This window comes from Scardinius erythrophthalmus (assembly GCF_964197995.2).
Source record: "Scardinius erythrophthalmus genome assembly, chromosome: 3".
Taxonomy (NCBI): domain Eukaryota; kingdom Metazoa; phylum Chordata; class Actinopteri; order Cypriniformes; family Leuciscidae; genus Scardinius; species Scardinius erythrophthalmus.
This window is the reverse complement of record NC_138223.1, coordinates 6,556,899-6,581,243: the sequence shown is the minus strand read 5'-3', so window position 1 is coordinate 6,581,243 and position 24,345 is coordinate 6,556,899. Positions and strand designations below refer to the sequence as shown.

General features: G+C 43.6%; 1 protein-coding gene across 1 annotated transcript in view; it reads right to left on the bottom strand.

Annotated features, from left to right (window-relative positions):
- erbb4a (erb-b2 receptor tyrosine kinase 4a) overlaps window positions 1-24,345 on the bottom strand; it is a 214,634-nt gene that overhangs the window by 77,567 nt on the left and 112,722 nt on the right. The gene's annotated exons all lie outside the window — the stretch shown is intronic.

Genomic DNA, 24,345 nt, shown 5'->3' with positions numbered 1-24,345 from the left:
GTTTAGGTTGTGCTTTTTTTGGGTGGTAAATAATGGCGCAAATACTAGTAAAAAAAACCTTAGTAAATCACCTTGCATGATTCATTTAAAAGGACACGCCGACTTTTTGGGACTTTAGCTTATTCACCGTATCCCCCAGAGTTAGATAAGTCCATACATACCCTTTTCATCTCCGTGCGTGCCGTAACTCTGTCTGACGCACCCACCGCTAGCCTATAGCTTAGCACAAAGACTAAAGGTAAATGGCTCCAGCTAGCATACTGCTCCCAATAAGTGACAAAATAATGCCAACATTTTCCTACTTACATGTTGTGATTTGTATAGTCAGAGCGTGTACAAATAACAAGGTCACACTGAGACACAGCCATCTTCTAACCGTATTGGGAACTATATTCTAAGAAGGCGAAGCACTGCTACTTGGGCAGAGCAAACATGAAAGTGTCTTTAACTTGTGGTCACCACAGACCTAATTTCAGCCATTTAACCAAAATCCCATTAAAAAAATGGCTTTGAATTTGGTATGATGGACCCGGAAGTGCTAAAATGCTAACTTCGTTTCCGCGTTTTGGCCTACAAAGTGGCTGTTTCTCAATTCCAAGAACGCAGAGAACGGATTTGTGTTCTCGTGGAGACCGGTCTTGCCAAGCTTCCTTGGAAGAACGAACTCGGAACCGGCCGCAATGACTTCTGGGACACCAGGCGAGTACTAGCTCAAGTCTGCATTCGATGCATCCTCGGTATCAAGAACACATCCGGGTTCTTTCATGCGTCCTCTGTACTTGCGTTCTTGAGAATTGGGTCTGAACTTCGACGGTTATGATGACGTAAAACGAGAACACAAGGACGCAAGATCGCTGAAGAACGCATATTGAGAAACACCCAGTGATTTCATACCTGCACTACTGTAATTGTCGTCAGCAGTTTCTGTTACCTAGCAACAAACCAACAATCCTCCAAAACACTGGGCTACAGGACACGGGCAGAATTTCTAATTTGGTTCTAATTTACTTTAATTATTTAAAGAATTACTTTGCTTTTAGCAAACTTCCCAAATAACATTGTTTACTTTGACATTAATTTGTTTTCTTGCCCTTTTGGTATTAAAAATTCACTGGATCAGTGCCTTAGCTGCCAAGAAATAATAAAAAGAAAATCTTGCTTTTGTCTTTTTAATAGACTTTCCTAAGAACACAGGCTAATTCAATTGCAATTACAGTTCTGCGCCGCAATTCATAATTGATTCAAGCCAATTTAGCAAGCAGTAAACAATACACAATTTATTGCTAAATGAGGTTTAAGCTGGTTAATGTGCCTGTGAAGGCTTTTCTCTTTTAAAACGGAGCTTGGGATAACTCTGAATAATGTCAGATCACAGTAACATGTTAACAAACAGCTCTTTTGCTAAATGTTATGCATAAACACAGCAGCTGTGAGTATTTTTTTCATACAGAAAGTTAATTTTGGTGGGTCTAGGACAGCTAATATATTCAGACACTCACAAATACACACCCACACACACACACACATATTCTTGTCTTCAATGATAACAATAACAACACAATTGACAAGTACCACAGAGACACTAAAGTTTGAACTATCAACTGTGGTAAATTTTCATTATGAACAGGCAAAATATGAAGAAAAGTTGTTGCAAGTGGGTGAAAAATTACAAAACTATGTACTATTTGATATAATAATATTTTAATGAGGTTTTGGTGTTGCTTTACATTAAAATAATATTGTACAGCGTACATGTCCTGCCTGGATTGAGGGTCATCATGCTCGTAACACAGCATGGCAATCATTGCCGTATGTTTAGGAGATCTGGACATGCTCTGAGATGGGGAAAAGTATTCACTATTATAACTGTTCCCTTCACATACTAGAATGACTTTATTGTCAATGCAGTTCCCAGGAGAAAAGTCACATATAAAGCGCAGTAAATGTTAATGCAGTGATCTATAAAGACACACACACACACACACACACACACACACACACACACACACACACACACTATGACTATATGAATACTGATTTTCAAAGTATGACATTGGACAGCCTGTGATCCATCACAAATCTACAAGCTTCAAATAGGAATAGATTTCTTTATTTATAAGTGTGGTCAAATAATTACATTTAGGGATGTGCACGAGTGCTCGGAAGTGACGTTTCCATCCAATGTTTTGAATTTAGCTTATGCGCAAAATTTTAATATTGCACAAAACATTTGCGAATAAAGCAGCGCCTCCATCCCATGTGTTCAAGAGAACAAAATCGACACTTCCTGGAAACATTGGAGCAAAATATCTGTAATAAATATGGAAGTTGCTGCAATTAGGAAAGCCACTGTGGCTCTTTTTTCCTACCTCATAAATTACGCTGTCATGTTATCTTGCTTTTAGATGCCTGATGTTTGGAAATGCAATCATTGAGACAGTTCTGGGAGAGAATTAAAACAAATAGTTTGGCTCCGGCATTTCAGAATGATCAAACCAAATGTTGAGGTGCCGTGCGATGCGATCGTTCTGCTAGTTAGTCCAGTTATTCAATCACATCGACAGTTCATGCAAAGTCACATGAGTTTTTTGTTGCACATCGAGGGGTTTATTCTGTAAAACATAGCTAGTGATGACTGACATTGAAAATGATGTGTGTGTGACTTAAAAATACATTATTAACTGCAATTGGTTTATCTAAAACAATCATATATTCCTTTTTGATGTGTCTTTTTCAAAAAACTTTGATATTATATACATACAGTAATGGCATACAACTGTGTTCACATACTAATCCACATATTACCCATATACATATCATTTACTGTTTTATTGAATGTGAAATACAGAACACTTATTACAGAGACTTAAACTGAGTCTATAAACTCAATTTATTGATGTGATGTTCAATTTGTTAATACTATGCATTTGTATAAAAAATACAAAAAAACTATAAAAAGTCATATAATAAACTTTTAAATTATTTCCAATTGCAACGAAAAATCCCAATCTCTTTAATTGATTTTTTTTTTCTAGACAGCGATGAGATTAAATGAAAATAATTTCAATCAAGCCTCCAGCTTCTCAGAGAAAAATAAATAACCCAGTGGTCTTTCAGAATATATCTCAGCAATGTCTCAAACAGTGCCTATATTTGCAGAGATATCAGATACTGCAATACAAAGATATATCAACATTAACTTAAACATTTCCCATCATATTCTCCCATCCAAGTGATCTAAACTGCTATCCACATTCACTGATACCTCTATTCCTCATCCACAATCATCTTATTTGTCTATAATTAGTTTTTTTTAAGGAATTTATGAGAAACACCAAAGATATGTTTGATATTTAAATGCAAGGTACAAAAGAGCAAATTATTTGACTGAAATTTGCAATAAAAGATGTTCAGATCTTCAGCAAACAGCAAATATTTGGAGTTCTAATGACTTTATAATCTACATTTCACTGGCTGTTTGATGTCTTGACTGTCCTTGGTAAAAGCATGATAAAAGTCTGCTGACATCTTTATTGAGAGCATCGTTTGAGCGAGGCAGCAACAGAAGTAACAGGAGAAAATTCAGAACAAACAAAACAACTCCAGTTACAAGCGAGAAAGTGGCAGGAGATTATTTTTTTGTGAGAGATATGAGATGGTGATTGAGGAGGGTAGTTGACAGAACCCTGCAGTGAGGAGTGGGAAGAGTTTGAGGGTCACAATCATCCATTTTTAGATGACAGAATGTGGCGAAGGCGAGCAGGCACCGTCTGTTCTGTATTCAAACCAAAGAACAACACAATATAAATGTCATTGCTATTGTTAAATGCAATCTGTTTGTTCCACTCCATGTGGCAAGCTACATGACATTGCACATATTTGCCTGAAACTAGCTCTCACTGGCAAATATTAAAAATCCATGAAGGAACACAATTTGGATGGCTAAATTAGGCAGCATTGAAGACTCATTTTAATAAGAATGCATGTTGTAAGCAAAGTTTGGTCTTCCATAACTCAAATAATGGGATTTCCTCAAGTGCTCGGCATCTCAGACGATCATTACCTTCATTTGAATAGCAATCATGACCTTTACGAGTATCTTTTTGAAACAACAGCAAACCATCGGAGAAGAGAGTTGGCATATTGTGAATGATAAACCAGCACTGCATGATGAATCTAAATGCACTGAATTCATAGTAGAACTATTTTTTTACCAAGAAATTACTACATCGGCTCTGTGCTAAAAATCAATCCGCAGGCAAGAAGCTTTCTGCAAAAAGGATTTTGTGTAATTGATTTAGAATTAATTACACTTCAGCTTTGTGAATGCCAGGGTCAATATTGTCTAATTTGACAGATTAAGATACACAGTTCAATCATCATTCATATGAATGCTGTGCATTCAATTATGTTTTTTTTTTTTTTTTATCGTCAGGCCTTTTCATATAGCTCTAATAATTTTCAGGTGACTATAATTGCTGTGAGGAATTCATTTCACCTCAGAGGCCGTGTCATGACACTGGTGGATGTAATGAGAGCTAGACAGCCGTGAATAAACTGGAGGGACACACTTTCTAAAAGCTAGTACTTTCACTGTCTGAAATGGGTATATTACAGTGTTGTCATTGTTAACAAAAAATAAAATAATAATATTTTTCTGTTAACTGAAATAAAATAAAATAAATATTAGATGAAAACTTAAAGGGCACCTATCATGCCCCTTTTCACAAGATGTAAAATTAGTCTCTGTTGTCCCCAGAGTGTATATTTGAAGTTTTAGCTCAAAAAACCAAACAGATCATTTCATACAGAATGTTTAAATTGTCACTTGTTGGAGCTGAGAAAAACATGCCGTTTTAGTGTGTATCCCTTTAAATGCAAATGAGCTGCTGCTGCCGGCACAGAGGGCGGAGCCTCGCGAGCTCACGCTCTGTCAGGACAATCTCATCTCAGAGAATGATAATATTAAGATTGAAACTCTCAGTAGCTGTGTTCATTTCGACCAGGAGTCAGACAATAATGTCCACAGAGCCAGAGAATATTTGCTGTATGGAGATAGAACAGGTATAGTTTACTTTAATCACGGTTCTAACTTATTTTTCATCTTGGTTTTATCCAATATTAGTGTACATAACACAAAAGATGAAGCGTCAGTTACTCCAGAAAATCACAGAGCAGAATAAGCACGTTAGAAGTGCGCATTAAAGTCTAATCCATAAACTTTCTCTCTCCCTTTCATTATCATCAACATACACAGCGAACTACACAAAAACACTTGTTACAACTAACAGTAAACAAATATATACACAGCTTTTCAGGGGGTGCTTAAACTGCTAAACTTTATATGCGTAAAACGACTGCGATGAACTGTAATAAAGTGCCGTGATCAGTAACGTTAGGCCTATCGCTGCGGAGACTGTAAGCTGGATCACGAACAGTTGGTACAGATCCATCTTTGAGTAACAACAAGAGTAAATGAAGACTGCTATGTTTAATTCTTACATCTTATAACAAAACACCAATAGCTGCTCCAGCGTCGAAACAATGGCGGACTGTGTATAGCTCACTCAGGGCGGGTCTATGCTAAAACTGCAGTGTCCATCAACAGTCGTGGGAGGGGCCTGTGCAAAAGTACATCACATTTCCCTGAATCTGAGAGCAGTTGTTCTGAGACAGTGCTTATGATTTATGGGGATTTAAAAAAAAAAGCACTGGGTGGATTTTTATCATTATAGGGTGGTTGTGTGCACACACTGTCAACACACATTTATGTTTAAAGAATTTTGCATAATAGGTGCCCTTTAAAAAAAAAATACAAAATAGAAATGTTGCCTTGGCAATTAACTGTTTAAATTGAAGTACTAAATTACCAAACCATAAAAATAAATAACTAAATATAAATATTTATATGTGAAAAATGATAAAAGCACATTTAAACTGAAAAATGTTAACTGAAAATATGAAACTGGAAGCTAAAAAAAAAAAAAAAAAAAAAAAATATTTGTAATAGTATACAAATAAAACTAAAATAACACATAATCATTCTGAATCATTGCTTTGGAATTAAACTTTGAAGGGGACATGTCTCATGAACTTGGACCAAAAACAGTAAATCAATATGACATGACTGTTGTCCATCCAAACAGGCTGTTTTAGCTAACTACTGTACCTTTAAGAATCCAAGATGAAAAGCCATTAAATTGTCAATTAAACAAACTGATGTGACACCTGCTAAACGAATCATCTGCAGATCTTGTAGATTCTCAAAATGCCACAAAGCTTTAAAACACTCCTTTTTGAAGAAAAAAAAAATACTTTAATTACCTTTGAATGAGTTAAGTAGGCTTATTTGAGAAAAGTCAGAATTGCGAGATATAAATTTGCTTTTGTGAGAAATCACAATTCTGACTTTTTTCCTTTGGTCGTAAACCGACATTTGATGTGTTATGTAATGCTCAGAGACACAAGGGTTGAAGATCCACATGCAGTCTTTATTATAAGGGAATCCACAAATAAAGTTAAAAACAGTCAAAGGTCATGCACAAACAACCAATCCAAACGACTGACATAAGAGTAGAGGTAAACTGAGAGAATCAAAAACAAGACATGGGGAAAAACCAGAATACAAGGCCCAGAGTAGCAGTACCATAGATATCATATAAAGGCTAGATGTCTTAAGGCGGAGTCACTTCCGGCATCACCGGCGGCCATCTTACCTCAGGGCTCTGTGAATTAAGGTGAGTGATCAGCATGCACACAAATCCTCTTATCTCGGTGAAATCTTGACGGATTTACAAACGGTTTGGTTTCTTACAAACGTCATTACCGTGGCTATAATTCTTTCATATGGAAGTCCATTTGTATAATTTTTCATATGTATGCGGTTTCATAGCTACATCTCTGACGTTTATAACAAACCAAACCGTTTGAAAATCGGTAGAAAATAGAGCAAGTTATGGTTATTTAAAAGTACATGCACCATGTTACGAGTGAGCGAGCACCCTGTCGTAAGATGGCCGCCGTGTGCGGACGTCGACCTCCATTGGCCAGCAGCGCGGACGAGACATCTAGCCTTTATATGATATCTATGAGCAGTACCAGCAGACATGCAAGCTCTAGCCAGGAGGGACTGATAAACCGGGCTTTATAGGTGAGCTAATGAGACACAGCTGAAAACAATAATGGAAGATGAGTCTGGGCAAAGGATGATGGGAAATGAAGTCTTTGATGGAATGGCAAAAGTCTGTGATGAAGTGCCCCCTGGTGGCTCTCAAGGGCACTCCAGCTGGTGATCGAGACAAGATGCCATTCCTCGGTAAAAAGTTATGACAAAGAAAGTAAGTTGAAAATATGACCACATAGCCATGAAAATGGCCTTTATTTCATGGCATTTCAAGCATAATGAATGCTAAAGTGTATAATTAGTAGACTCTAATATGCTTACAGACTATAAATTTGTGATAGCACTTTTTATGCGAAGGTGAAGAGATGCTTAATCTAACAATGTGTTAATTTCCAATAAAAAAAGCTGTAATTACACTAATGTTAGTGAGCTCGCGGCCGCGTTGAAAATCTCTCCTCCAACAATGTTGCGGTGACAGTGCAGTGGGATAATGAGGCAGTGCCATTAGCCCACAGACACAATTACCATTTTCTCCCACAAGCCCTCTTGAACCCGTCGTCTTTCTCACTGGGCACATTATGTCAGGCTGAAGAGAGTCAGGCTGAAGTGATTTTAGAGGGTTTAGCGTTAGCGAGGAGGTAGTGAAATTCTACATCTGTAAATGAGAGGTGCAGAAGTCAAGTAGCATCATCTCTAGTAAAATTACAGCCTGGTTCATTTACCTCTTGGGAAAGGGCATGCCCATTCAGCAGCACACATTAAGTGGGTGAAATAACAGCTATAGGGAGGAGATGTCTCGCACTCACTCAGAATACAGTGGATATAGCTTCGGTACTTTGATAGACATTTCCAAATACTGGGCATATTCAAAACTAATGCTGTATGCACTATGTATTACATAAACTTAGCAAGAAGCGATTTTGCGCTACTGTCATGATTCTTGTCTTGTGTTCCACTTGTTTTGTGTGTTCTTTTGTCATTTCCTGTCTTGTGCTGAGTTTTGTAGTCCTTTGTAGTTTTTCTAGTTTATTAGTATCCCCAGGTGTTTCTCATTAGCCACACCCCCTTGTTATCTTGTTTAGCTTGTTGGTCCCTGTGTATTTATAGCCCTTGTGTTTCACTTGTTACTTTGTCAGTTGTTGTACATGTATGGGTGCTTCTAGTTCGGTCCTGCTCGTGGTTTTGTTTCTTTTGTCCTTCGTGTTCTTTATTATATGTACTACGTGTTTCTCTATTAAAATCCTGCAAATAGATCCTCACTTCCGCCTGCTTTCTCCAGCATCATTACAGAACAACTGACCACTATGGATCTAGCAGGTTTTATCGGGAACCCACTGAGCAAACTTTGTTCTATTTATCAGTATGATCGCAGAATTGAGAATTATGTGGAGGAGTTCATTTTTTATAGTCACCTTGTTCCTGCTGACGATGCTATGCTAAAGGACTGTTTCTGGAGTGGACTACAACAGGAAATTAGCTTAAGTTTGCCAGAGGAAGACCCCAGCTGGACCCTGGTACAGTACATTGACTTTGTCCTGCAGTTTTGTGGTTCCCCCTTCACTGTAGGGGAGGTGGAGACACTTCACGCCGAGCCTGCACTTCACACCAGTCCAGCCAAACCTGCACCCGTCATGTCAGCTGGGACTGAGGACGTCGCTTCTGCTGATCCAGAGACTGTTCACGTCGCTTCTGCTGATCCAGAGACTGTTCACGTCGCTTCTGCTGATCCAGAGACTGTTCACGTCGCTTCTGCTGATCCAGAGACTGTTCACGTCACTTCTGCTGATCCAGAGACTGTTCACGTCGCTTCTGCTGATCCAGAGACTGTTCACGTCGCTTCTGTTGACCCAGAGACTGCTCACGTCGCTTCTGCTGATCTAGAGACTGTTCACGTCGCTTCTGCTGATCCAGAGACTGTTCACGTCACTTCTGCCAATACAGAGTCTTCACCGCTGGTCCCGTCCAGTTCAGAGCCCTCTTCACCGCTGGTCCCGTCCAGTTCAGAGCCCTCTTCACCGCTGGTCCCGTCCAGCTCAGAGCCCTCTTCGCCGCTGGTCCTGCCCAGCTCAGAGCCTTCTTCGCCGCTGGTCCTGCCCAGCTCAGAGCCTTCTTCGCCGCTGGTCCTGCCCAGCTCAGAGCCTTCTTCGCCGCTGGTCCTGCCCAGCTCAGAGCCTTCTTCGCCGCTGGTCCTGCCCAGCTCAGAGCCTTCTTCGCCGCTGGTCCTGCCCAGCTCAGAGCCTTCTTCGCCGCTGGTCCTGCCCAGCTCAGAGCCTTCTTCGCCGCTGGTCCTGCCCAGCTCAGAGCCTTCTTCGCCGCTGGATCTGCCCAGCACAAAGCCCTCATCGCTGGATCTGCCCAGCACAAAGCCCTCATCGTTGGATCTGCCCAGCACAAAGCCCTCGTCGCTGGATCTGCCCAGCACCGAGCCCTCGTCGCTGGATCTGTCCAGCACCGAGCCCTCGTCGCTGGATCTGCCCAGCACTGAGCCCTCGTCGCTGGATCTGCCAAGTACTGAGCCCTCATCGCTGCCCTGCACCGAGCCCTCTCTGGTACCCGGGACTTTTCCCAAGTATTTTTTGGGGGGGGGGGCATAGGGCTCCGTCCTGGCCACTCGAGGGGCCATGGCCACCTGAGGGGTCCTCACCACCATGGCCACCTGAAGGGTCTTCTCCGCCGTGGCCACCCGAAGGGTCTTCACCACCATGGCCACCCGAAGGGTCTTCTCCGCCATGGCCACCCGAAGGGTCTTCTCCGCCATGGCTACCTGAAGGGTCTTCTCCGCCGTGGCCACCCGAGGGGTCTTCACCGCCCTGGCCGCCTGAGGGTTCGCCTCCGCCCTGGCCGCCTGAGGGTTCGCCTCCGCCCTGGCCGCCTGAGGGTTCGCCTCCGCCCTGGCCGCCTGAGGGGTCGCCTCCGCCCTGGCCGCCTGAGGGTTCGTCTCCGCCCTGGCCGCCTGAGGGGTCGCCTCCGCCCTGGTCGCCTGCACAGCCTGCTCCGCCTGCTCCGCCCTGGTCGCCTGCACAGCCTGCTCCGCCTGCTCCGCCCTGGTCGCCTGCACAGCCTGCTCCGCCCTGGTCGCCTGCACAGCCTGCTCCGCCCCGGTCGACTGCACAGCCTGATCTGCTCTGGCCTCCCGTACTGCCGCAGTCTCCAGGTCCTCTGCCGTTCCACGGGCCTGGCCCTCCATCCCTCCCCCGTTCCGCCTCTGCTCCACCACCCTCCTTGACATTTATTTATTTTTTGTGGAGTGTCTGGAATCCACTCCTTAAAGGGGGGGCTCTGTCATGATTCTTGTCTTGTGTTCCACTTGTTTTGTGTGTTCTTTTGTCATTTCCTGTCTTGTGCTGAGTTTTGTAGTCCTTTGTAGTTTTTCTAGTTTATTAGTATCCCCAGGTGTTTCTCATTAGCCACACCCCCTTGTTATCTTGTTTAGCTTGTTGGTCCCTGTGTATTTATAGCCCTTGTGTTTCACTTGTTACTTTGTCAGTTGTTGTACATGTATGGGTGCTTCTAGTTCGGTCCTGCTCGTGGTTTTGTTTCTTTTGTCCTTCGTGTTCTTTATTATATGTACTACGTGTTTCTCTATTAAAATCCTGCAAATAGATCCTCACTTCCGCCTGCTTTCTCCAGCATCATTACAGCTACGCAGCGAATACTTTTTTTTGAAAGAAGTCTCTTATACGGTATGTCCACCAAGGCTGCATTTATTTGAGCAAAGACACAGTAAAAACAGCAATGTTGTGAAAAATTATTACATTTTACATGGCATTAACAGGTATGGAAGCTTGTTTCCGCTAGAGTAAAACATTTTAAAAGATAATTGTGACTTTTTATCTCAGAATTGTTATAAACTGACTTTATAACACGCAGTTGCAGGTTTATATCTTGCAATTCTGACTTTACAACACGCAATTGCGACTTTATATCTTGCAATTCTGACATATTTTCACAAAATTGTGAGCTTATAAACATCCAATAAGGAAAAAAAGACTTATATCTCACAATTCTGACTTTATAACATGCAATTGTGACTTTATATCATGCGATTCTGACTTTATAACACAATTGCGACTTTATATCACGCAATTCTGACTTTATAACTCGCAATTGCGACTTTATATCACACAATTCTGAGATAAAACTCAGATAAAAAGTAAGAATTGTGAGATAAAAATTCGCAATTGTGTATAAAGTTGGAATCGCTTGATATAGTCGCAAAAACAAGCTTCCATAAACATGGCATTCCTGAATGAGTCGTTGTTTTTTAACAAATTGGAGTTGATGGTTTGACTCACTCATACAGCTAGTTTTACTGTTTCATTCCTAAATGATAGTCTAAACAAATCAATTGAGTAAATGATTCACTCAGTCACGTTTAATATGGTCATATGATGACAGTGCTTTTGCATCGCAAGCTTTTTTGAAAAAAAAAGCACTTGAAACAAAAAAGTTAAATTAATGCTCAACTTACATTTTAATACAAAGTTACTTACAGTACAGTTACTTACTGTGAAAAAAAAAGTCGTAGAATCAAAAGTTGCACGTTTCTGAATGAATCAGTGTTTTGAACGAATTGGTTGAGCAAACGATTGAATTACTCACTCACACAGACATTCCCTTCCTGCCACCTACTGGCGTAACGATGTAACATTCAGAAAGACTCGTTGAGAAACTGATTTCAGGAAAGCCAAAGGGACTGAATTACTGGTGTCTGAGTTTGCAAAAGGCTTCAACCTTGAACTATTAGTAAAGCACTCACTCTCACACACACATACAGATCTGTAATGAGGCTAGTGAGCTGGACAATCCCCTCTCATTTAGGCGGCTTTGATTAATGACAGGCCCAGATTCTGATTACATCCTAATTAAAAAGGAAAGCAAGTGGATTTTATGGAGCATAAGAGGGAAATGGGTAGAGAAGCAGAGCGTTTTACTAAAGTAATCGCAGAGTCAGACTAAGAGGAAACATAAAGAAACAAAACTGTAGAAAAATAGTAGCTCCTGATAAAAAAAGAATATAGGCCTATATATATTAGTAACGAAGTACATTCACTTCGTTACATTTACTTGAGTATTTATTTATTTTTTTTGTGAAAATTTTACCTTTAAGAGTAGATTTGAATGTGGGTACTTTTACTTTAACTCGAGTACATTTCTAATGAAAAAAAACTGTACTTACATTTCTAATGAAAAAAAAACTGTACTTTTACTTCGTTACGTTGGGCAACGTTCCTCTCGTTACTTTATTTTAATGCAATGTGTTGTTAAATGCGTAGTTTATTCCAGGCGCGATGTATCTTTTTTCTGGGCTTGAGCGATGCTCAATTCACAAATGAATCACTCTTTTGAGTCGATTCTGTTCAAAGACTTCATCAAACAAGTTGACAGATCTGTCTAAATCGGTTCTCGAATCGTAAAAACGATCGTACGACTGATCTTAATATTACGGTCTGTTTCCCAAAAGCATCTTAACTTAAGTAGCACTTAAAAATCATCGTAGATCTACGAGTGCTCTGGAGTAATCGTAAATCCCCAAGTGCATCGTAAGAAGACAGATTTATGAGGACACCTGCAGGACAACCGGCAGATTACACCTTTAACTTTATTCAAACGCAATGTAATTATAATATAAGGTTTTGATTGTACTTTATTGTACACTTTATTACTCTGTTAAATTAATGTATAAAATAAAAAGGTCAGAAAACAAAACAAAAAAATACAAATAATTTAATCTAATAATTTTAATCAAAATAAAGGAATGAACAAAAAAAAAGATGTAATATGCTTCAAAGACTGGGAAAAATAGGGATGAAAAAAAAAAAAAAACTGTCAATGACTTGCTGACATGCACGAAACCCAGCCATGTATTGGGCATTTCTTGGTTGGCCATCATTGGACCCACCACCTGTTTTATTAAATGTTGTCCTCTGCATGTCACATGTCTGTCCCGTCTTGTTCTGCACTTGGGTGTCTGTTTTGTTGTGCCATGTGTTTGTGTCATTGTTAGCCCCGCCCTACTTGTTATCTGATTATTGTTTGAGTTCTCCCACCTGTTCCCCCTGATTAGTTGCCCTTTATTAGTTCCCTCTTGTTTGCAGTCTGTGTGGATCGTTGTCTCTGTTTCCCCCTGTGTTATGTCTTGAGGTTTTGTCTGCCTTGTTTTTCCCCCACGAGGGAGTTTTGGTTTTCAGTCTGTTTTGTTTATATTCATTAAAAATTTCCTTTTGCACTTGATTCCTCGCTTCACCTTTTTGACTTCCCATGACAGAACGATCCACCAAGATGAGGAGTCAGCAAAGGGATTCCTGCCCTCACCTGGAGCGAATCATGGGACTCAGCAGTCTGGTTTCCCTCCGGCAGCAGGGGACCAGGGTGAAGGAATTCGCCCAGAGATTCAGCGCGGCAGCAGAGGGACTCGGGCTTGGGGATGTAGTCCTTAAAGACATATTAAATCTTTGTTTGGATGTTCCCTTGCCTCAGTGGGAGATGAAGGGGCTGGAGATTTTAGATTTCCCGGGTTTCGCTAAGTATCTCCACCATCGTGCTCGGTGGGATACATGGGACCCGCCTGCATCCCCGCTGCCCAGCCCAGAGAAGGCATCGCCGCTGCCCAGCCCAGAGAAGGCATCGCCGCTGCCCAGCCCAGAGAATGCATCGCCGCTGCCCAGCCCAGAGAATGCATCGCCGCTGCCCAGCCCAGAGAATGCATCGCCGCTGCCCAGCCCAGAGAATGCATCGCCGCTGCCCAGCCCAGAGAATGCATCGCCGCTGCCCAGCCCAGAGAAGGCATCGCCGCTGCCCAGCCCAGAGAAGGCATCGCCGCTGCCCAGCCCAGAGAAGGCATCGCCGCTGCCCAGCCCAGAGAATGCATCGCCGCTGCCCAGCCCAGAGAATGCATCGCCGCTGCCCAGCCCAGAGAATGCATCGCCGCTGCCCAGCCCAGAGAATGCATCGCCGCTGCCCAGCCCAGAGAATGCATCGCCGCTGCCCAGCCCAGAGAATGCATCGCCGCTGCCCAGCCCAGAGAATGCATCGCCGCTGCCCAGCCCAGAGAATGCATCGCCGCTGCCCAGCCCAGAGAATGCATCGCCGCTGCCCAGCCCAGAGAATGCATCGCCGCTGCCCAGCCCAGAGAATGCATCGCCGCTGCCCAGCCCAGAGAATGCATCGCCGCTGCCCAGCCCAGAGAATGCATCGCCGCTGCCCAGCCCAGAGAATGCATCGCCGCTGCCCAGCCCAGAGAATGCATCGCCGCTGCCCAGCCCAGAGAATGCATCGCCGCTGCCCAGCCCAGAGAATGCATCGCCGCTGCCCAGCCCAGAGAATGCATCGCCGCTGCCCAGCCCAGAGAATGCATCGCCGCTGCCCAGCCCAGAGAATGCATCGCCGCTGCCCAGCCCAGAGAATGCATCGCCGCTGCCCAGCCCAGAGAATGCATCGCCGCTGCCCAGCCCAGAGAATGCATCGCCGCTGCCCAGCCCAGAGAATGCATCGCCGCTGCCCAGCCCAGAGAATGCATCGCCGCTGCCCAGCCCAGAGAATGCATCGCCGCTGCCCAGCCCAGAGAATGCATCGCCGCTGCCCAGCCCAGAGAATGCATCGCCGCTGCCCAGCCCAGAGAATGCATCGCCGCTGCCCAGCCCAGAGAATGCATCGCCGCTGCCCAGCCCAGAGAATGCATCGCCGCTGCCCAGCCCAGAGAATGCATCGCCGCTGCCCAGCCCAGAGAATGCATCGCCGCTGCCCAGCCCAGAGAATGCATCGCCGCTGCCCAGCCCAGAGAATGCATCGCCGCTGCCCAGCCCAGAGTTCCATCCACCATTAACTCCGTCCAGACCTGAACCGGCACCTCACCATCGAAGACGGCGGAGGAGGAGGAGGAACTCCGGCCTCCCCAATGTCCCGGAGGATTCCGTTGCGGAGCAGCCAGAGACTGTTCTCGTCACGTCTGCCCAGTCAGAGACTGTTCACGTCACGTCTGCCCAGTCAGAGACTGTTCCAGTCACGTCTGCCCAGTCAGAGACTATTCATGTCAAGTCTGCCGAGCCGGTGTCTTCGGACAGGATGGCCGCCGCCGAGGGTGTTCCCGTCACATCTGCTGAGCCTGTGTCTTCGGACAAGATGGTCACCGTTGAACCTGTTCACGTTACGCCTGTCGAGCCTGTGTCTTCGGACAAGATGGCCGCCGCCGAGAGTGTTCCCGTCACGTCTGCCAAGCCTATGTCTTCGGACAAGATGGCCACCACTGAACCTGTTCACGTTACGCCTGTCGAGCCTGTGTCTTCGGACAAGATGGCCGCCGCCGAGAGTGTTCCCGTCACGTCTGCCAAGCCTATGTCTTCGGACAAGATGGCCACCACTGAACCTGTTCACGTTACGCCTGTCGAGCCTGTGTCTTCGGACAAGAAGGTCACTACCAAGACTGGGTCTTCGGACAAGATGGCTGCCGTCGAGCCTGTGTCTGAGCCGGTGGTGTCTGTTCCTGAGCCGGTAATGTCTGTTCCTGTTCCTGAGTCGGAGCCAGTGTCTGTTCCTGAGCCAGAGCCAGTGTATGTCCCGGATCCCGTGTCTGTCCCTGAGTCGGAGCCCGTGTCTGTCCCTGAGTCGGAGCCCGTGTCTGTCCCTGAGTCGGAGCCCGTGTCTGTCCCTGAGTCGGAGCCCGTGTCTGTCCCTGAGTCGGAGCCCGTGTCTGTCCCTGAGTCGGAGCCCGTGTCTGTCCCTGAGTCGGAGCCCGTGTCTGTCCCTGAGTCGGAGCCCGTGTCTGTCCCTGAGTCGGAGCCCGTGTCTGTCCCTGAGCCGGAGCCCGTGTCTGTCCCTGAGCCGGAGCCCGTGTCTGTCCCTGAGCCGGAGCCCGTGTCTGTCCCTGAGCCGGAGCCCGTGTCTGTCCCTGAGCCGGAGCCCGTGTCTGTCCCTGAGCCGGAGCCCGTGTCTGTCCCTGAGCCGGAGCCCGTGTCGGTCCCTGAGCCGGAGCCCGTGTCGGTCCCTGAGCCGGAGCCCGTGTCGGTCCCTGAGCCGGAGCCCGTGTCGGTCCCTGAGCCGGAGCCCGTGTCGGTCCCTGAGCCGGAGCCCGTGTCGGTCCCTGAGCCGGAGCCCGTGTCGGTCCCTGAGCCGGAGCCCGTGTCGGTCCCTGAGCCGGAGCCCGTGTCGGTCCCTGAGCCGGAGCCCGTGTCGGTCCCTGAGCCGGAGCCCGTGTCGGTCCCTGAGCCGGAGGCCGTGTCGGTCCCTGAGCCGGGGCCAGTGTCGGTCCCTGAGCCGGAGCCCGTGTCGGTCCCTGAGCCGGAGGCCGTGTCGGTCCCTGAGCCGGAGGCCGTGTCGGTCCCTGAGCCGGAGCCCGTGTCGGTCCCTGAGCCGGAGCCCGTGTCGGTCCCTGAGCCGGAGCCCGTGTCGGTCCCTGAGCCGGAGGCCGTGTCGGTCCCTGAGCCGGGGCCAGTGTCTATTCCTGAACAGGAGCCAGTGTCTGTTCCAGTGTCTGTTCCAGTGTCTGTTCCTGTGTCTGTTCCAGTGTCTGTTCCAGTGTCTGTTCCAGTGTCTGTTCCAGTGTCTGTTCCAGTGTCTGTTCCAGTGTCTGTTCCAGTGTCTGTTCCAGTGTCTGTTCCAGTGTCTGTTCCAGTGCCTGAGCCGGTGGTGCCTATTCCAGTGCCTGAGCCGGTGGTGCCAGTTCCAGGGCCTGAGCCGGTGGTGCCAGTCCCAGTGCCTGAGCCGGTGGTGTTTGTTCCAGTGCCTGAGCCGGTGGTGTTGGTTCCAGTTCCTGCGCCCTGGCCGCCCGAGGGGTCTTCACCGCCCTGGCCGCCCGAGGGGTCTTCACCGCCTTGGCCGCCCGAGGGGTCTTCTCCGCCCTGGCCGCCCGAGGGGTTTTCACCGCCCTGGCCGCCCGAGGGGTCTTCACCGCCGTGGCCGCCCGAGGGGTCTTCACCGCCGTGGCCGCCCGAGGGGTCTTCACCGCCGTGGCCACCCGAGGGGTCTTCACCGCCGTGGCCGCCCGAGGGGTCTTCACCGCCGTGGCCGCCCGAGGGGTCTTCACCGCCCTGGCCGCCCGAGGGGTCTTCACCGCCGTGGCCGCCCGAGGGCTCTTCACCACCGTGGCCGCCCGAGGGGTCTTCTCCACCCTGGTCGCCCGAGGGAAAGTCTCCGCACTGGCCACCCGAGGGGAAGTCTCCGCCCTGGCCGCCTGATGGACTGTTTGTGTCTTCCGTCCCGCCCTGTTCTGTCCCTCCCGTCCCGCCCTGGTCTGTTCCTCCCGTCCCGCCCTGGTCGGTTTCTCCAGCCCCGCCCTGTTCTGTCCCTCCCGTCCCGCCCTGGTCTGTCCCTCCCGTCCCGCCCTGGTCTGTTCCTCCCGTCCCGCCCTGGTCGGTTTCTCCAGCCCCGCCCTGTTCTGTCCCTCCCGTCCCGCCCTGGCCTGTCCCTCCGTCCCGCCCTGGTCTGTCCCCCCCGTTCTAGTGGAGTGTCTGGAAGCCACTCCTTTAGGAGGGGGTTATGTCACATGTCTGTCCCGTCTTGTTCTGCACTTGGGTGTCTGTTTTGTTGTGCCATGTGTTTGTGTCATTGTTAGCCCCGCCCTACTTGTTATCTGATTATTGTTTGAGTTCTCCCACCTGTTCCCCCTGATTAGTTGCCCTTTATTAGTTCCCTCTTGTTTGCAGTCTGTGTGGATCGTTGTCTCTGTTTCCCCCTGTGTTATGTCTTGAGGTTTTGTCTGCCTTGTTTTTCCCCCACGAGGGAGTTTTGGTTTTCAGTCTGTTTTGTTTATATTCATTAAAAATTTCCTTTTGCACTTGATTCCTCGCTTCACCTTTTTGACTTCCCATGACACTGCAGAGCCCTTTTCCTTTTAGCAAGGCTGGCAAAGTCCTGCCACTTCTTCCTGACCTCCTTCCCTGATCTTTTAAAGCCCAAATGAAATCAAAATTGACCCTATTTACTTTGTTAGCGCATATTACTAGTCTTGTGGTGAACAATTAATCCGTGCAAGTTAAAACACAGAAAAAAATTGTTTGCCGTCGTAATCTTTAATCAAAGTCTGAAAAGTTACTTCCGGTCTGGAATTCTCTGATGACGTAGGTTTGAGGACTTGGGTTGGGAAACGCTTAACCACTCCCCTCAAACCATTAGTCTGCTATGAGCAGAGATGGAGAGGAGGAGCGCTAGAGTAAAACCCTGCCCTCTGTTCAATATTCCTTTTCACTGGGAAATATGTCACAGCACTGGAGAAAAGTCGTTTGCAACTTCCGGTTCACGCGGACTTTAATGCCCCTAGTTACAGTCAGTTTTCTAGCAAAATCCTTGTTTATTTGTGTGACTTCCCTTAAACCTGCTGAAAATAATATGTTTGTATAGCTCCACCTCCTCTAATTTTTTTTTTTTTTTTTTTTTTTTTGGTTCAGCCATTTTGCTGGTGTCTGCACTCGTAGGTTTGTGCTTTTATAGATTATTGGCCTCGTGGAAAATGCACATCAGGTGAAAACAGTTAGGTTAAACATTTAAAATTGCAAGTGTGTGCTGCAATTACAAGCCATTCTACAAGGTGACATTTCAGCACTTGACAAACGGACAGCGACTCTTAGTGGCACTTAAAGCACAGCTGAGAACGATCGTACTATGTGCATTTGTGTGAAACGCACGTGAAATGAACACGAACGTTAGTAAAGTCGCTCGCAGAAAATCCTTGTAAGTGCTAAGATCCATCGTTATCTGGAAACGCAGTTTCCTGCACGCACTGAATCGTCTGAAGCGATTTCAATTCATACTGGACTCGGAGTCGTAAAAGGAAGATTTAAGAACATCCGGAGCGTTAGATGAAGTGGCCGTGGACCTACAGTACAGTCAAGTGAAAGCAAATCTGCAAATGCATCATATTTTTGCCAGCGATGAAGATCTTTATTAGTTGAACATCTTCGTAAGCTGTCTGTGAATGAATGATTCCACAGGACGATATGTTCGATTTCATTTCACTCAGGTTATACATTTTACAACCAAACAGATTATTACGCCACGATAGCACTACTAGAAAGTATAACATTTACTACCCGTTTTTTGGACATATACATTAATTTATACATTAAATAAGCAACCATTGTTCACAGTTTATGAACACCCGCCATCTCGCGGTATTGTGTGTATTGTTGCGCAGTGGCGTGCGAACTCGACTTGAAAATGAATGCATTTGCCTGCCGTAGACACAGTTAACCAGTTTAAACATGCTTGCAGAAATATACATTTTATTATATTTCGGAGAACAGACAGAAGAAGATCCGCCGATGTACTTTTGTTTATTTGTTTGTGTTCAGATGTTCAGTAGCAGTCATGAGCGCGAGCACATGTGAAGAGTTTTAAAGGACAAGTTCGGTATTTTACACTTAAAGCCCAGTTTACAGATCGTTTCTGATGAAATAGAACGGTTAAGATTAAAATTTGGACACATGCTGCTGTCCCGAGAATTTTAGGTTTATTTCGCTTTCCCCCCCACCTACACAATGGCAGCCTATGGGCACTGGAACAATCCTTCATAAAACGCATTAAACTTTCGTTTACAAAGACGTGAAACTCACCGAGTGGTCAGGGGTGTTCACTGATATGCTCACACAAAAATCGCTGCAAAAGATGCTTTCCAACAGGTTTTATCGTAGTTTTTGTCCAACTCCATTGACTTGTATTGAATGTGCTGTGTGAGGTACGGTATTACTCCGCCGCTTCTTCTTCTGCTTCGTCTGTGTATTCAATTAAATGCCAGTGGTTTGCTTGCAATTGGCAAAGGTGCATTATCGCCACCAACTGGGCTGGAGTGTTTATTATTCAAGCTCTCAACGGAAGAATCTACGGGTGTGAGACGTTTGGAAAAATAGATCCACAGTTTTACAACGAATGGTAAAACACCTGTTGGAAAGCATCTTTTGCAGCGATTTTTGTGTGAGCATATCAGTGAACACCCCTGACCACTCGGTGAGTTTCACGTCTTTGTAAACGAAAGTTTAATGCGTTTTATGAAGGATTGTTCCAGTGCCCATAGGCTGCCATTGTGTAGGTGGGGGGGAAAGCGAAATAAACCTAAAATTCTCGGTACAGCAGCATGAGTCCAAATTTTAATCTTAACCGTTCTATTTCATCAGAAACGATCTGTAAACAGGGCTTTAAGTGTAAAATACCGAACTTGTCCTTTAACTCTTCTCTGTGTCAATTATATGCCTTTGAATGCAACACTCCGCAGATTCACTTTATTTCGACATTGTCTAATAATCCAAATGTAGTTGTATAAGTTACTATTATACAAACCAAAGGACAGACAATGATTTTCGGGCTACAGATGTCAGAAATAATGATAGGCTATCTTTGCAACAAAAAAGAAGAGACAATCTATAATAGTCATTTAAATAAAATTTAAAAAATCTAAATAATATCATTTTATATATGACGACTTCAGATGCAAAAGCCTCTAAGTACCATCTGAAATTTTTCTTCTAAAAGAGCATTTTTATCAAGCTTGTATATTTACATTCAGTAATTTCACTTAAATGGCAATGAATACCTAATTGTCATTAAAGTGAAATTACTGAACCTAAATATACGAGCTTGATAAAAAATGATTGTTTTAGAAGAAAGTTTCAGATGGCACTTCATATATATATATATATATATATATATATATATATATATATATATATATATATATATATATATATATATATATATATATATATATATATATATATATATATATATAAAGGCCTATATGATCTGAAGTAACTAGTAACTAGCTACTTGTAGTTTTTTCATTACTCTTACTCAAGTAACTATTAAGATTATTACTTTTACTTTTACTTTGAGTACATTTTTCTATAAGTACTTGTACTTTTACTTGAGTATGTTTTTGGATACTCTATCCACCCACCTATATATATAATGCCTTTTAGTATAATTCTAGAAACGTTCCCCTTCTTTTTTGCAGTATGTCACAATGAACATTTACTGGACTGAAGCAACTTATGCTTACTTGATTATCCATAAATATATATATTTTTTAAATCATGTTAAAATGTGATTATTAAATATGATACATCAGGCTATTGAGGAAGGTTTATTTGTTCATCATTATATCATTACATTATACAGTATGTGTTCTAAAATCTACATAATTTGATCATAAAACTAAGCATTTAATCTTACTAAGACATATGTCACACCATCAAAGACAAAGTGTGTGTGTGTGTGTGTGTGTGTGTGTGTGTGTGTGTGTGTGTGTGTGTGTGTGTGTGTGCCATATTCTTACTATATCATAGGGCCATTGCTATATGGGCCTGATTGATCAAAATTAAACAACCTAAAACACATATGCAAACTTTTTTATTATTATATCTGACTATTTTTTCTTATATCAGGTTTACAGGGTTTAAAGTCCTATTTTACGTTCATAATGTGACATTTTCATATTCAATTATTACAGTTCATAATAATAATTACAATAATTACATATTTTACAGAGCTATTTGTGGCAAGCAGGGCCAAGAGCCGTTGGAGCTGCTTGTTTATTTTATAATGTAAGTATTCTGTTGAACATTTGCCGGCTTCCTCGTCCTTCTTCCCTTATGAACGAACATTGCTACATTATTTGAGTAATTTTGGCATCCAGAATGACAAAATATAAAACATTTGATCCATCCTCTTGCAATTACATTAAAAGTAAAACCAACTCTTACAAAGCTTTCTTAATAAGCCTAAAACCACTTTGCAAGCTGCTTTGAAATAATATTAGAAATAGCATTCAGTATTCACAAAAGACTCTCCCTAATATACAAGTTTTACCAGATATGAAAACATTCTGTCTGGACTTTTGGACACATTAAATGTCTAGCTGTGTCAGCATAAAACAGTAAGGTATAAATCCACTGTTAAGGGCATCATCATTTCTGGACTTTGGTGGCTAAAGCCCTGAATATTATTTTTCTGGGTCAAATCCATGAATTTTTTTTTTTTTTTTTTTTTCAAAAATGGAGAGTTCTCAACAATTTTCTTGACTCTTGTACTTCTGCTGAAAGGGACACTAGTTCAAAATAGAGAGAGCTCTGCAACACAGATGGGTTCATTTGTGTACAGTGTCTGTTTACATGGTCCAAGCTTCCCACTACTCCAGTCTGTGTCACTTTCTCTCTGTGTTGAGTCAGTCACTTGCTGGTTGTGCTGTCACTGTGAGCAACTTTCTCTGGCTGCTGCAATGCCTTATAACCCAGAATGCATTGCATTCAAAACCATAGACCTGAATGACCATTCAATAAGTTTTATGCAACAAATGTGCAGCACCTGAAATACATGAACAAAATAAAGTGCATAAAAAAATATATAAAATGCATGATACATTGCATGTTACTTAAAACTGATTTATTGGATATAAGTGGTTTATTTAAAACCAGACAGATGACATTACATATCAAACAATGGGTGACGGTGTCCTGCAGCATGCATCCAAAACGTTATTGTATATATGCATGCATGTAATCACACACACTCACACACACTCACACACACACACACACACACACACACACACGCACAGATAAATAAATAAATAAATAAATAAATAAATAAATAAATAAATGATTTGAATGCATTTGTTTATTTATGTATCTGTGTGTGTGCATATAAGTGTGGAGAGGTTACTTTATAGGATAATATCCTATATTAGTATATATATGATATAGGATATAGTAATAAGGATATCCTCATCAGGGAAAAATATGCAATAATAATAAAATAATATTCATTCATTCATTCATTCATTCATTCATTCATTCATTCATTCATTGTTTGTAAGTCCCTTTGGGTAAAAGGATCTGCTAAATTAATAAATGTAAAAAATAATGTAATGTAAAAATATGCATGCAGTTATGACAACTTATTAATGTATAAATTATTTACACAATCTAAAAATATACACTTTTAAATAAAAATGTACATACATTTACATTTATGCAATTGGCAGACTCTTTTATCCTAAGCGACTTTTCACCATTTCACATTTCAAGGTACACGTTTACATTCTTATCAGTTCTCCCCTTTTACTTTCCCAAATACTGATGCCTCTATAAAATAAAAGAAAATAAAAGAAAACAGAGAGTCTTTAATACACCGCGGATCACCGTAAAATTGGTAGAGAGACCAGCAGTGTGTTTTTCAACTCGGAGATTGAAATGTGAGAAGGATTTTAACAAGGAAGGAGGAACAAAATTACCTGAGAGAGGTCCTATAAAGATCTGTCTCTCCGCATGTACTGCATGTATACGGACCACGGTGGCAGAGCAACAAATGTAAAGAGGCAATTGTCTGTGTCAGTTCCTGACGCTAACACGACCTGGCAGCTCAGACATTGAGCCACTCTGGTATTCCACTAAGCAGGCATGAGGTAGCCAGCAGCCTGATTGATCAGACCTTAATGAAGAGTCAGTCAAAGCCTGTAACATCATTAGCTGCTGCTGCTGCTGGAACGCTCAGGCCTTGACCAGGATAAAACCTGACAGCGGACCATGGGTCTATTTGACAGGCCAAAGTGACACCACCTGCCGATACGCACCCTGATCCTGGACGCTGGTAGATTGATGGGAAAACATCAGGGCTACAGGTAAACAAGAGACCTTTGAAACATGTCTTTGTTCGTTCAATGGTAATCATGCGCGATGTAGGGTGGGACGAAATAAGATTGAGGGTAAGTCTCAACAAAATACACAGGATTTGAGACGCATAATAACTGGATGAAACATATCGGTTTACTTCTGTGATGAAAGACGGATTGCATTCATATTATCTGCGGACCGTGACCTGGGCCACCTTCTTATGTGCGGTTCGAACCAATCAAACAAGAGATGACAAAGACACATTCTATACTGTATGCGCCGATTATGCAACTTAATAGACTATTAAACTATTACAGTATGTAGCAAAATAATGGTTTATTAGGAATAAACCTTTCCACCGATATTTTACAATAAAGGTCTTTAAGGGTTAAAAACACACTTTACATACCATAAAATCAAGTTTTTCAGTTTATTACTTTATTTTAGCTCACCATCACTGTGTATTTTAACATTGTAAAGGCTATTACAACTTCTCAATGTCATTATTCAAGTGTAAAATAGTCAGCCACCTTCTAAAAGAAGACATATAGGAGATAATTATTAACATCATGCTTAGGACCACCATATGACACACTTTGTTTTTATGTGTGCAAAACAATTTGAGCT